The sequence below is a fragment of the Seriola dumerili genome, unplaced genomic scaffold (genome assembly GCF_002260705.1).
Source record: "Seriola dumerili isolate Sdu_G_001 unplaced genomic scaffold, Sdu_1.0 BDQW01000025.1, whole genome shotgun sequence".
Taxonomy (NCBI): domain Eukaryota; kingdom Metazoa; phylum Chordata; class Actinopteri; order Carangiformes; family Carangidae; genus Seriola; species Seriola dumerili.
Genome location: NW_019174280.1, coordinates 13,750,283 through 13,764,935, shown reverse-complemented (window position 1 = coordinate 13,764,935; position 14,653 = coordinate 13,750,283).

The window sequence follows — 14,653 nt, the reverse complement described above, 5'->3', positions numbered from 1 at the left end:
GGAAACATGACTGACCTGAGCCACGTCTGCACAGCAAGAATCAGTGTGACACCTGGGGGAGATCGGAGGAGAATGAGCTGGCTGTGTCTGTTTTAGCTTGATTTAAATCATCCTAAAGTCATATATATGTTTTTTCTTTCTTTTACTGTATAAATAACACACACTGACAGGTTTTGCTTAAAATACATAATCTTATGAAACAAAAATTGTTACCTGATGTTTATAGTTAAAGCCAGTTGAATGTGCCATATAAAATGCTATGATTTCCTGGGCAAAAGATCAAAAGCAATCCAGTTTTATTATCAGTTATTTTGTTATGGAAGCATTACATTTTCCAGTTGATAGATAACTCATTTCAGTGGCATAAAATGTTCATTTTCAAGCCTGTGTTATTTGGTACTGCTGGTATTTTAACTCTCCACAGAGATGTTGAGTCAAGACAAACAGCAAAAGTAGGACTATAGATTTGCTTTTATTTAGCAGATCAGATTCATGGGTGGGCCATTTGTTCAGTTAAATGTTTCTTTTAACTGTGTAGTACAGACCAGATCCTTTTTAACTTAACCCACAGACAATTTTTTTTTTTTATCTAAGTACGAAATAAGACTTTCAGTGGGGGCTTATTTGAGTCACAATACATTCAACCATCTGTTTATATGACTAAGAAACGCAGAACAGGCTCAGGCAGGCAACTTCACACATGACACACTCGACAAGCTACAACACAAATCCAATGCACCTTTTGGTCTAGCTGTTGCACTTCACAAACTCTGCCATAATTCTTTTACAAGCTTGCTGCTAGCAGCCCACCTTTTAAACATTTATATGCAAGCTCACCTGCCAACAGGCCCGTCATGTTGCTTTAGCAGAGCTTTAATTATATAAGAATGATTTGATAGACCTTTTTCGTGGCAGACATTTTGACATGTTACTGCAAGAAAGGCACAGGTGTAATTAACAACATTAATTATGGCTGCATTCTATCAAGCTGAGCCAGGTTCAGCGCTCTGCTATCGTGTGTGGTTGCTAACTGGAGCAGCTTCCAGGGACACTTATTGGAACTTAGCCACAACCATCATTAGCTAAATTAGTTACACCTGTGCTTTTCCTGCTGCGCAATTTAGTCAAAATGTCTGCTGAGGAAAAGATCGTTTAGTTGCTTTTTCACTCCGCAGTCGTTTTTCTAAGAGTGACATCAGTTGTAACTTCGAAAGACTCACTTCAAGCCAGGAGATGGAGTTTGCTGAATTCATTCTGTACTGAGCTGTCCTAGATGTCCTCACAACACCAAGGTAAGCATTAGCTGCTTTCGCTAACATGTAGGCTGTGTGAGGAGGGTTATGTCTTGGCTGTACAGTTTGTGTGTCTGTACTTTTGTGCAATATTAGGCTGTGGCAGCTGCTTTCTATTTTATTTAACCACTGTGTGTGATGTATTTGTTTGTTGGCTCCTAACTTCTGCTTCTGTTTTACTTTGGTGGTAACTTAGCATATAGGCCTACAATATAGTGCTCTCCATGTGCTGACTTACATAGTGGTGAGATAAACTAGCTCGAGCTGAATTGGTTTTGCAACATATTTGGCTGCTTTTCTGAAGTTAATAGAGGACAATGTTGTTGTATTTGTGTTGGCTTTATATAGATGTGCACGTAACTACTGTCATGCACACAGGGAATTCGCATTAGAACTAACCTGTAATATTGACCTCAGGGGAACACTGAACATGGTTATTGTCACCCATTCAAATTTTCCATAAGTATTTCTCATTTAGTTACACTTCAAAGAATATTTCAGTCAAAAGCAAAGGCTTTTTGCGTGTGAACATGCTTTCAATTGCATCTGACTGCCAAGCTCCTCCATCAGCTTTTCATAAAAACATATTGTTTACATTTTTAAAAAAAATTTTTTTAATTTATCTTTTTTTTGGGGGGGGGGGCTTCGTGTTTATGTGCAGTTACTGGCTGCATGAAGTGTGTTTGCCTGCTGCACTTAATGTGGATTTCTGGTTTTAGTCCCTTCACTGGTTGGCAGTGCTTTGTTGGGAAATGTCCCCACAGCAGTTGGGGCCTGACCCACAAGCAGAAGGTGCTAAATAAAGAAGACAATCTTGTCATAGTCTACGGTGTCTCAACAGGGGGAAACATGGTGGCCTGTGCAAAGTAGATGAAACTGTTATTTAATTTGATGCTCTCTGCATGGTTTGATTAATAATTAAGTAACTGTAAACAATGACTGTATGAATATGGATACTCATCTAATAATGACTGTTGGTCTAGAGAAGCATCAATTAAAAATAATATCTTATATCTCTCACTTTTTTGATAAAGAATTAAAGCAGGGAATTGATATACTTTGGGGTTGTCTAAAATTGGATTTGCTGTAATACAGTGACTGTTTGTATCTCCATAGTAGTTTCTCCCTGCAGTAATGAAATACTGTAGGGAGGATCAACTTTGAAAACATAATGAGCATCTTGACTTACTGTGACTGCCTCTATAGGCTGAGCGCATAAAGATGACTTCATGTTTACTGTGTTTCTACAAGCAAATAAGGAGAACCGTTACACCATTAAATGATGCCTCTGGATACTGTTTCATCTCTAGTTCTGTCAGAAAAATATGCAACATATTTGTCTGATTTTTAACCACTGTTCAGTTTCCAATGTGCATCACTTGCTCTCATAATGAAGAGGCACAACTTGAGCTTTAAGTCAAGGCTCATTTAAATACATATGTTTGTATTTTGTTTAACTGTAGCCTGTTAACATCCAACCTGCACATAACAGGGAAATGTGTTAGAAGGATCATTTGCACCAATCTGTCAAGCTGAGAAACATCTGTTTTGGAGTAGAATATCAGCCTTATGCTGGTTTTATCTCTCTCTCTCTCTGTCTGTCTGTCTGTCTGTGGGGAGAAAGGGTGTCCAAAACAGACATGGGTGTGGTCGAAAGACTGACCTTGTAATTTTAAAATGGCTCCAACTCAGCTTCTCGCTCCCTGTTGGAGTGAACAGAGTTTGAAGGCTCAGTGATGGAGCTATGACCTGTTGGCCTCTGGTCATCACATGCTCTCTTGTCTGCCTATTGAGAAACTATGTTGCTCCAGTTGGGCTATGAGACCTTTCATTGTGCAAAAAAAAAAGAAGCAATGTACCCATTTTTAGAACTTCTGCAGAGGAGGTATGGGTATGCATGCGAAAGACAACGTAATGGAATGAATACCAAAACAAAATGGCTGCCATCCAAACCCTCAGCCTGTGCCACCAATTTCAATTTGCTGTAATATGTGGTTTTGAAATACCACAGCACTAATAAACACAAATTGAGGTCTTGTGTGTGTATAATTACAACAGGCACTGAAGTAGAGTTAATCACTCTGGTTCTGTAAGCTGTGACTAAGGGATAGGAAGACTTGTTCTTGTCTTCCTGTCATGTCTTGCCTTCTGTGAATGTTGCTGTTGTGTTTATAGCTGGTCTATTTTTAACACTGTACAATCTGTTTATCAAATTATAATCTTGTTGCTCATTCTTATATAGTTGTTTGAGACTTTGGTCTCTTCGGTAACTGAGAGCTGTATTACTCGAGTTAAGGACTAGTTGCTGTTTGTCCCCATACTGGTGTCTTGTGTCAAAATAAATTCAGTGCGGGTTTGTTTTGATGTTGCATGAAGATGAGTGGTTTTGATGCATTTGTCCTCTTGGGCCCAAGTGATTCTCTAATAGCAGAATTAACTATACTTTTGGAAAGGGAGTGAAGGCACATGCCTGTCATTTGGGCCCATCTGCGCAGGGATTTGATTTGTTGTTTCTAAAATCCTTGAACATTTCACTTGTCAAAATATTTAATGCTGTTTAGGACAGGGTGGCTAAGCTTCTCCTGGAGAGGGACCGTTTCAATATGCAAGGCATGGCGTGTTTTAGCATAAAAGGAATGAAACTTTAATGGTTGGTTTGAAAGCAGGCGCAGTGCTGCATTAGCTAGCACAAGATAATTTGACTGCATGAGATAGTCGTACCATCATTAACCCGCAACTGCATTCAAGAGAATTTGCAAAGTTTTTTTTTTTTTTTTTAATCATGTGTGTAATTAATTTTTACTCCTTCCTTTTAATTATTGCTTTAATGTTGTTATGATTTGATGTGGATTAATATGAAGAGGAACACATTCTCCAGAGAGCATGCTGAATGTTTTTAAAATCCTCTCTCCCTCTTTCCTCTCAAACTGATGGGCACTCAGGTAAAACACACTCAGAGGGGCAGACACAGCTACACTGATAAATTTGTTATGGTAACCAGGGCATGAAAGTGGTAGCCAGATGTTCCAAAGATGTTTAATCTGCCATAATGTATATTTGATCATACCAGGAGATCTAATCTGTTGTTAGACCTCACACATAATTAACAATCTCAGCAAGGTGTCTGTTTGCATTTCCTGTGGCAACAGGAGACTGTCCATATTACTTAGGTTAGCATGTGGAAGGGCATTGTTTGTTGCTGAACAGCAACTCTTACTGTACCATTGAGCACCATTTTGTGTAAAAAATGATTAAATGTGACTTATCTACAGAAGTGTGTAGAGTAACAAATACCCAGGCCCCCTCTCAAATATTTGTTCAATATTCCCAGGAGACATATAATCCAAAGGCTGTCCAAGGGCTCTTGTGGGAGTAATAAATACCCATGATCACTATCTAGGCCGTGCAGATCCCCTGTCATAGGGAGAGAGAGAGGTTATCATTTCTCTTAAATTAGACTCAGCACTCATCTGTCCCAACTGTAAAATGCCTGTAATTTCCCAATAGGGAACAATGGGAGTTTAAGAGCCTTTGCCTTGTGCAAGCTGCTGAAGCATGCACCATTAATGATTGTCACGTCCTGGAATATGCATATACCCATTTATCCTCAGTTTTTCATTGACTAAGGACCATTTGCAGAACCTCTACAAAAGACACAATTTCTTTTAAGTGGCATGTTTAATTAACATGCAAGTTAGGTGACCAGGTATGTCAGAAATGTTCTTGGATAATTATGGCATAATAGGGAATTGATAAAAATAGAGGCTAACCTGTTCTGTCTGAGTTGCCCTTTTATCAAAATGCCATAAAGCCAATCACCAACTGGGAGGGAACCCATTCATTGCCCTAATTTGTCTTCCCAAGGACAGGCTGTTCCAAATCTGGATGGTAACTTGCTGTTTGGGCAACCTGTGGTCTTTGAGGTCAGGAAGAGCTGCAATTAGTGCAGCCTTTGCTTTTCTTTGGTAGTATATTGTAAGCAATAATTTGGAGCAGTATGACTTGTTCCCTCACTGTGTCGTGGTGACATGCTTGTCTTTCCAGAGGTGTGGTCTTGAGGTGACTGTGACATAACCCAGGAGCTGTCTGTGTAATTTGCTTGACAAATTGTTCGACATGGAATTGTTGAAATAAACTTCAATTTTTTTTTCCCTCTCCTTGTTAAGTCACAGGTAATACACCTGTTTGGATTATCAGTGACTTTTAAACAAACAGATCGAAAAGCAACATTGGTGACATTTTAAACACAAATCCTACATCCCACAAATGATTGAGTCACTGTAAATGTTTTAACACAGGTGTTTCCTCTAGCTGTTTTTTACCTTGAAGTTTTCTCTTGCAGGTCGTTGGTTACATTCTCTGATAGTAATGAAAATTGTCTGGGGACACTGAGCAACCCTGGTGTACCCCCTGTGTGATAGGCTAGCTGGGGCATTCATTAAAGTTTCAGGCTCTGCAGGATAAAAAATTTGAGAGAGGCAGGCTGGGATTCAGCAGTGACCTTCTGGTTTTATAATGCACAACACCGGGGAGTTAACTGAAGACATTTGCTGGCCTTCAGGACATGTGGCTGTCTGAGTAGTATGAGGCTACAGAAAGGGGGGGAAAAAAAACTGTAGGTGTGAATAGTCCAAAATGGTCAGTGTGTTTCCCACGCCGGGGCCTGAATAATTGACCAAGTGAGCTGAAACATTGGAGAGAATGAAAGTTTTGTAAGAGGTGGAAGAACTGGCATGTTAATGGAGGTTTACTCTGGCAGCAAAGCAGTAAAGCAAGAGTGTGGAAATTGCATGTGGATTTGCATCTTGAATCCTGTCTGTGGTCAGGTTTAGGCAACAACAGCACTCTGTTTAAAGTTAACTGACATAGACCCCGAAAATGTTGTCATTTCTTATCCTTATGCTTGACACCATATTGCTTTTTACTGAATCAAAGGAGCTGTTAAATTATGTGAACATAGGATACCTAATTACTGTGAGGTTTAAAAAGTCTACTCCATTTGCAATGTGTTACTCCATACTCAACAATTCATTAGTTTTATTAGGTTCAAATTAGTCCCTCATGTGAACATTAATGTTTTCAATGACAAATGGGCAAACACCATCATGTGGTATGATAAAAAGATCAAGGATCAACTTTGTGGTGAGTTTTCTCAATAATGTATTCATTTCTCCTTTAACAGATAGATTGTTGCCCCTTATAGAATCATAAGCGTTTGTACACAGTAGGACTTTCCTCTTCTGTTTGAATAGCACACAGGGTCTAATTAACATGTCTGGCCAGTAAATTACCCTGTTCTCCTGCAACAGCAATTTGGGTGTTGAGATTAAAAAACCCAGAATGAACAAACTCAGCATAGTGCCTACACAAACGGGGAAGATGGTCTGGAGCATATAAGCCCTCCATAAAACACGAACCACCAAGTACACACACTTGCCCATGCTTCCTCATTGAATTTTCCTTTGTGTCATTTCAGTTCACACAAGGTAATTGTTTAATGCACTGTTTTACAACACATGGTGCTTTGGAAAACAAAAGAACAGTATGTGGTTACGTTTGTTATCCTACTACTTTGGACCCATGTGTCTTTGGCAGAGGATATTCCCCCGCTGGAATTCCAGAGATCCAAGCGCTTCATCTTGGAATTTTTAAATGACTGCCTGGCAGCTGCTGGTGTTTCCACGGCAACTGTGTGATTGGGAAAGGGGATTTGAATGGTGGCTGTCAGCGAGGAAAATTGAGCGCTGCCACAGGGATACATTTTGCCCTGTGAGAGTTTACGTTAAAATGTGGGTCAATCATAAGCTTCTATTAAGTCTTCACCCTGGTGAAGCATATTAATTTGCATTTTGCTTGACTTGTATTCCATTAAGAGTGGTAGGCTGCTTGCTGGTTTCTGGAGCTGCAGTGTAATGTGTGATGAATGTGTGACTGTATGAAGCAGGGGGTAAATAAAGAGAACTTCCAGTGCTTACAGGCTAATGGAGGCAGATGTCATCCTGCACTTTGCTTGCCTTTTGATCACTGTTTCAGGCAGCTCATTTAATGAACAGATTGATGACATATGCAGGGAATGAGCAGCAATAAGTAGTAAAGTACAGCAATGGTTTGCATTAACTGGCACTTTCTTAACATACAAATAAGGGTTTTATTCTTAATTGTTGATTAATGCTGCCATTGTAGAACCACTGTGATTAGTCTCCCCTGACAATCACAATTACTGTGATCATAGTTATCTTGGCTGCAAGTAAATATCATAGATTCCAAAATTAAGCTATAAAAAATGATATTGTCATTTTGTCTTTATAATATGAAAAATACAGAACAGATCATTAAGTAGCATTTCTGCTGGCCATTTCTGTGACTAACGGCTTTCTTTTTAATCTTATTTGCTTGGATATTATAAGCTTTACATCAATGAATGAATAGAACTATGGATTAATTTATACATTCTGCTAACAACTGTCATTAAATCTTAAAAGACTAGGATAAAATCTCCCAGAATTTAAACTGAGATGAGCACAGACAGGTTCTATCAGTCTTAACGACACTGATCTGTAAAGAAAAAGTCACTTATATCAGTGTGCCTGTGATGTTATGAATATTTTATTCATGTGCTGTATCTAATGGCATGTCTCATACCAGTACCCAGTGAATACTTTGCAAGGGCGTTACCAAGCAGACAGATCAGGTTATAAATCATTATTACAGATGTGTTATAGTTGTGCTGTTATCAGACGGTTGGTGTGAAGTATTATCGTCCGAATATATCATGGCTCAGACATGAGATTTTGTGTATTTAAACTTATTATTGTGAGTATTGTGGTTGACTATTTATCTTCCTGTGCCTTATCGGACTGGATATTAACCTTAAAAGCAACAAATGTATATCAGCTGTTATCCAGGTTTGAATACAGTAGATATACTTCACTTAAGAATATATCCCATCTGCTTTTAAGAAATCTAAACATCAAATTGTTGGAAATAGAATGATTATAAATGTATGTATGTACTTCGAGTGCAGCATTGTTGTTCTTACTCAGAGGTGGATAGATGATACTTGTTCATGTTTTAATTGGAAAATAATCGAGGTTGTCATATCACTTGGTTGTGATAGCAATCTTTTGCATTTCACACTGGGGCAGTTATTTTCTCATGTCACTGAAATGCTATTTTTGGCCGATCTGCTGACCACACATAGGGGAAGTTTTTTCTTTTTTTTTCACTGATCAGGACAAAGCACTTTGTGATAATTCTCCCAGCCAGAGATTTGCCTGTAGACATACACATACAGGCTGCAGACACAGACATGAACATACACATGCACACAAATCCCAAAAGCATCAACACTTCAGCTAATGAATAGCTATGTTACTGTAAACGGCATCTCCAGAGAAATGGTTATGAAGTGTGCCCCCCCCAGCATGAGCTCTTCACACAGACTAAAACTTCATCCCCAGTGGCTATGGAGCAGTGAAGAGCCTGTCTGCTTACCTCAGCACTAACCCAGAAAGAGAGCAGGGACAAGCCATAGTCAGCTACTGATCCACTGCTGCTATTCATGGAAAGGGTAGGATCAGATTTCCAGTACCAGAGAGCCTCTAGTCTTTTCTACAGCGGATATTTTAAACTCTGTCACCATCAGAACCCCATGAATTGACCTAACAAATAGAAATGCACAACCAAAATGCGACTTGCATTCAAATTTGTAAGTTGTAGTTATGTCTTGGCTTTATAAAAAGCAAATCCAAATGTATAATAAATGTACAGGCCATAAAAACATTAAGTGTAATACAGATATGACCTAGTGACTACAAAGATGTTTGTTCAACCCGAAGATATAGGTACAATCCCACATGTCAACACTGATGCTTTTCAAGGTTGATTCAACAGGCAAATTAACAGAAAAGATGCTTGTACTGTAGCTCACAGCTTTGTTGTGAACAAAGAATTCCTTTCACATATTTGCCAAACCCCTATCTTACCGCTAAATTACTGTCACAGAATTTTAAGCACTACAAACTCATCTTTCACCCCAGGCAACCCAACACTTAGTCAAGCTGAAGCCATTAGTGAAGTAGTAGAAAGGAGGCTTGAACACAAGTGTAAACATGTGCAAACATCAATGGTTAAAGGCTTCAGTGAGACTTAAATGTTTGCTATACAAAAAAACTTTTACTCCTTTCATAATTCAAATGGCTTCTGCTCTCCCCTCTTTCTGTCTCTTCTCTTTTTCACTTTAACAACACTTTCAGCAAGAGATTGACATGTACATTTTGCTCGAATCACACCAAGAATACATTCCAGATTAAGTTACTGAGTAAAAGCAAATATTGGCAACAAAAGTACTTTAAAAAGCAACCATTTGCTAAGTAAAACTAATGGATGATTTTCATTTTGCATTTGCACGTTGTTCAACCAGTGTGTTTTTAAGCAATAAAATATGAGCTTTACACCACAACTTGAAAGCACATGAAAGTACTACTGTACGGATATTTGGTATTTAATGCTGACATTGAATTGGTGAAATCTTTAAGAATTACTGTAAAAATGCAGTTTACATCAGGGCAATAGCAACTACTCCATTATCATTTGTCTTTTTCTGTGTAAAACAGCAGTTTGGTTTCTTGAAAACTTCATAACCTTGAAGTGACTGACAGCTTTGTACCCAATGTGTGATTCACAGCGAGGCAATTTGAAGACTGTGTGGTAGCTGCTGTTCTTCTACATATGTAATTTGCGCAAATTAGACATTTGTGTGCTACTGTAGTGCGCAAACACACCCAACAGCCGCATGCAGTTTTATGAAATATGACCTTGCGCCACATGAATGAATTGAGGCACAAAAATGCAAAGTCAGTAAGGGTAATGATGAGGACAGTTGCTTTTGTGTGGTAATTGGTTGAGAATGTGGAAAGAGAAGTAATGAAGGAGAAACTATTCAGTCACTATCAAGGCTTAAGTTTGTGCCGTCTTCTACCAAGTAAGAGTATTTCATTGTCATCTTCTAGAATCTAGACTAATCTAGAAGTGTTATTATAGTGTTTTTGCTTTACTGATAGTGAATAGCAATCTCCTTGAGATAAAATGCATTCAGTATCATTTGGTAAAATTAAATCGATTGATGTGTCGTAGACATTGTAAGACTTGATTAGTACACTGGTGAGTATGTTTTTTTTTTTTTAATCTGTAAAGGAAATGTCTGTAGTTTCTAAATGAAGCATGGTGGTATGGACCCTCCAGATGGTTTATAGGAAGAATGGTGTGACCGGGGTCACAAGCAGAGGAAGATTTCATCTATGTAATTGGCTACAATGGCTTTTAAAACCATTGCCACCTTTGGGGACCACTTTAGGAAATGTAATGTTTGTGCTTTGAGTTGAGCATGTGAGCTTTCAATAGCCAGTTTGTTATATTTACTGATTACTTGTAAACATTTTATTGGCACAGATGTGTCAGTGCCACACACATTATATACATGCAATCAGGCCCCTGTGCAGCATTAGCAGGGACATCAAATCCTTGTTCAACACACACTAACATGACAGTCTCTGCAGAGAGTGAGACTCGGACACGGAAGAGCATGTCTCACTTTGTGACTGCAGCTGTGTTCAATTTGGGCCTGAAATGGGATATTGTCTCTTCCTCACTCTTTTCTCGTTTTAATTGAATGGCTTCCTATTCCAGAGGACAGGGTAGAACTGACTGTTAAAAGATAGGGGAACAAATTGGTTAGATTTCTCCTACATTTGAAGTTCTATTTAGAGATGGAAAATGAAATATTTGTGCACCATTCAAAATGGTATTGTGTTCTGGCACACAAGCTATTTGCTGTTAATCTGTTTGAACACAGAAGCTCTGTGGGATGTTGGGAATCCAGTGGGCTGGTTGATGTGGCAACAATTATTTGTTAAAAGCCTCTCATCTGGTCTTTTTAATGGTGAGAAATGGTCACACAAATTTGAGCTGACAGAAATTGATCATGCTAATACCTCCAAAATGTAATCCCTCAGCCCTCAGGGGATATGACCTCATGATAAAGTCAAATGAGGTTTGTTTTAAAAAGAGTGTCATGACAAAACTTGTACCCTTGTCTGAGTTGTGACTGTCTGCAACTCTGCAGTAGGCCTGCAGGGATATAGTTTGTTCATCCATCCATCCATTAGCTATAGTTGACATACAGGGTTGTGGGGCTAGAGCTGATCCCATGATTTCTTTATACATTTTTTTTGATAATTATTTGGTGAAAAACATAGAGGAAATGGCTGTTCAGTTCAATTCTCTCATGAAGGCTGAAACATTTGATTAAAATGTAGTGTGGGACTAACAACTCATGAGAATGGGTGGGCTAGTTGTAGCTGCCAGGTGAGGAAGGAGAATGTGGTGCATAAGTGATTAAAGATTAGATTGAGGTGTAGAAGGTCTGTTGTTATTAGCATTTGTTCAGTTATCTCCTGCATGCTTATCAGAGACATAGTAGTATTATTAGGAGAAGATGAAATAATATCAGACATGAAGTTTATCTGTAAAGGTCTGATGATGAAAAGAATCAAAAGGGTTTTTCATAAAAGTATTCCAAGTTGTGAATATTGCAGACTTTGGCCAACTTAAATTATTTCAATATGAAAACAAGTTTTTCAAGTTCTGGCTGGGGGGATTTTGAGTATCCTTGTTTTTGTCCTACCCTTAAGTTTTTGGCCTTCCCTGAAGGCCAAGAAGGCTTTAAGGGTTCCCCACTGATAACAATATTGACAACCAATGCAAATGAGTGAGGAAAAAAATAAAACAAAACAAATGAATAAACCTAAAAAAACATGAATAACCTTAAATGACATACTTGTGTGTTTTGACAAGTCTGTCTAAACCAGGTGGTAATATTTTTTTAAAGCCTTTTTAAAAATTGTCAAGCAAAATCACCCTTTCAAATCGGCATAAGTATTTTGGTGGTGCTGGCAGTTTCTGGCTGCCTTTGCTGCAAACAGATCTGAATCTCTGGAGAAAATCTTTTGCAAAGAAAAGTGTCCAGAATCAAAATACACATACACTCATGCACAGATACTGTAGGTACACACCAGCTCTGAGGTACAGTGTGGGTTGTCATTTTTGTATTGAAAGTTTGACAGCCTGCATGTCAGGCTCTTCTCTGGGGAAAAAAGCAGCGACGGATCAGGCAGCTACAGAAAGTCTTTTTTCTTTTTTTTTCTTTTTAAAAGAAAAGAAAATCACTCGCTTGAAAGAATATTCACTGTTTGTCTGAAATGAACACACTGACACGTCATATCTGTAAACCTTCCTAGAAAAAGGCACTTGGATATTTGAGTGCGCAAATGAGTTCAGAAGCAAAATTTATCTCAATGTGGCATTGCTAAATATGATTGGAACTGTAAATGATGATTAACGGATTAATCATGTTTATAATTTATATTTTTTTCACCAAATTGGCACCACAGCTGAATGATTTTTGGCTAAATGGATTCCTTTTATCTCTTATGCGCTTTGCAGATCATAAAATGTTATGTTGAATTCTCCAGATTTGTTTCCTTTTGTCTATTGTTTACATATTTCTTATCTGCCTGCCATTATTATTATTTTTTTTTTATTGTTTTGCCTATTGATTGTGATATAATTTGTAGGGTCTGTCTGATCATTCCTGCTGCTCCTTTTGGAAATATAGAGCCACTTTGGCAGGATTGGTTGCTTGTCACATGACCTCTTCACAAAGTCACCCTTTTTCCCTGTAAAGATGTGATGCACATGATATGCTTGGTGCTAAACAAATTCTCTATTTGTGAAGTGAAGATAGAGCTGCCATCTGCCATCTCTCTCTTTGTCTTTCAGTTGTCTTATCACGTTGGGTCTTGGTGTGTGTCTTGTGTATAAAAACAGAGCGGTGTCCCTTTTTCAGCTGTTCCCTGCTGTCAGCAGAATGTGCTGTTCGGCCCCACTGTTGATGTTTACAGCCGCTCGATTCTGCCTGTTCTGGCATGGCTCTGGGTGAATTTAATCGTGGGTGAATAACATACACTCACACACACAACAACACACACACATCTCCGGACTGGCATCACACAATGGGTTAGAGGGTTGAACGGTGTCTGTCTTCAACTAAGCACAAAAGCTGGTTTTGTGGCTTGCTGTGATAGAGGAAGCTGGAGCATGTTCCTCATTGATAACACTGTATGTTGTAATAGAATCATTCATGCCGGATTTGATGCACAAATGTTTCACCAGCTGTTATTGTCGCACTGCAATGTATCGTAATGATCCCATTATGAGCAAATCAGATAAATTTTATCCAAAACTGTGATATTGTCCCTTGACACGTTTTCTATGATCCAAAGGACAGACCAAAGCCTTATGTAGCCCTAGCAGTCACACTATTGATACTATGGAGTGGTTTGTTACCATGGTAACAAATAGATCAGGGTATTTGCATCTGGCTGCTTGACTATGTGCCTGTTGATAGCTCGTGGTATCCTCAAGGCACCATATACCAATGTAAAATTTTTTGTTCTTTTATGTCCTTTGCAAATGCCACGTTTATTAGTCTTGTAATAATTATTCAGTGGTTCCTAGTAGCTGTCAGCCGGCCCTTGTTTACTACTGCTCACTTTTGGCACAAAACCACATTTTCACTACATATCATGTGTAATCTGTTAAAACCAAACCATAAAATGAGGTTTAGGATTAGTTTGCATTAACCCTTTATAGAGGTCCTGCTGTGTAGCATTGACCTGCTGCTGGGGGCAACTGTAGAATAACAACTTGTTGGGTGTAGTTTTTTTCTGCTGATTTCTTGTCAGTGTTTTCTCTTATTACAGGCCTCACTTGATTTAACACCTGACTTAACTGACTTTACACCTGCCTGACTGGATTAACGCCCGAACTGTGGTGGTGGTTCTGACTTGCCTGGCAGTGAACTCTTATTCTCCCTCCAGCCTCACATGTTACCAAGATCAGCACTTTCACAATCCCCTGTCATTTAATCTCCCCTTTATGCACTTCATTAGCCTTTTATGCTAGCTGGACTGCTCCAACCCCTAGTCTGCTTTAGTGGTTAAAAGTGGTTAAACTGGCAATCCGTCAATCTGAGGCTTTAAGTATGGAGACGCCTTTCCTTTCCCTTGCATGCTGCGCTCACCCGGATTCACATGACTGCCTGTTTTAGTGTCTTATCAGCACTTCCTGATGTCTGTATTCTGCACCAAAGGAGAGACATTGAATCAATTACTGAAGGTATGCATGAATTCACACCATCCATAAGAGAGTCATGTATTAACAATGGTTCAGATAGAGACACAGCCATGTAGGTCACTCATGATATTGCTGTGTCTGCTTTTCCCGTGAACAATTATTCCCTG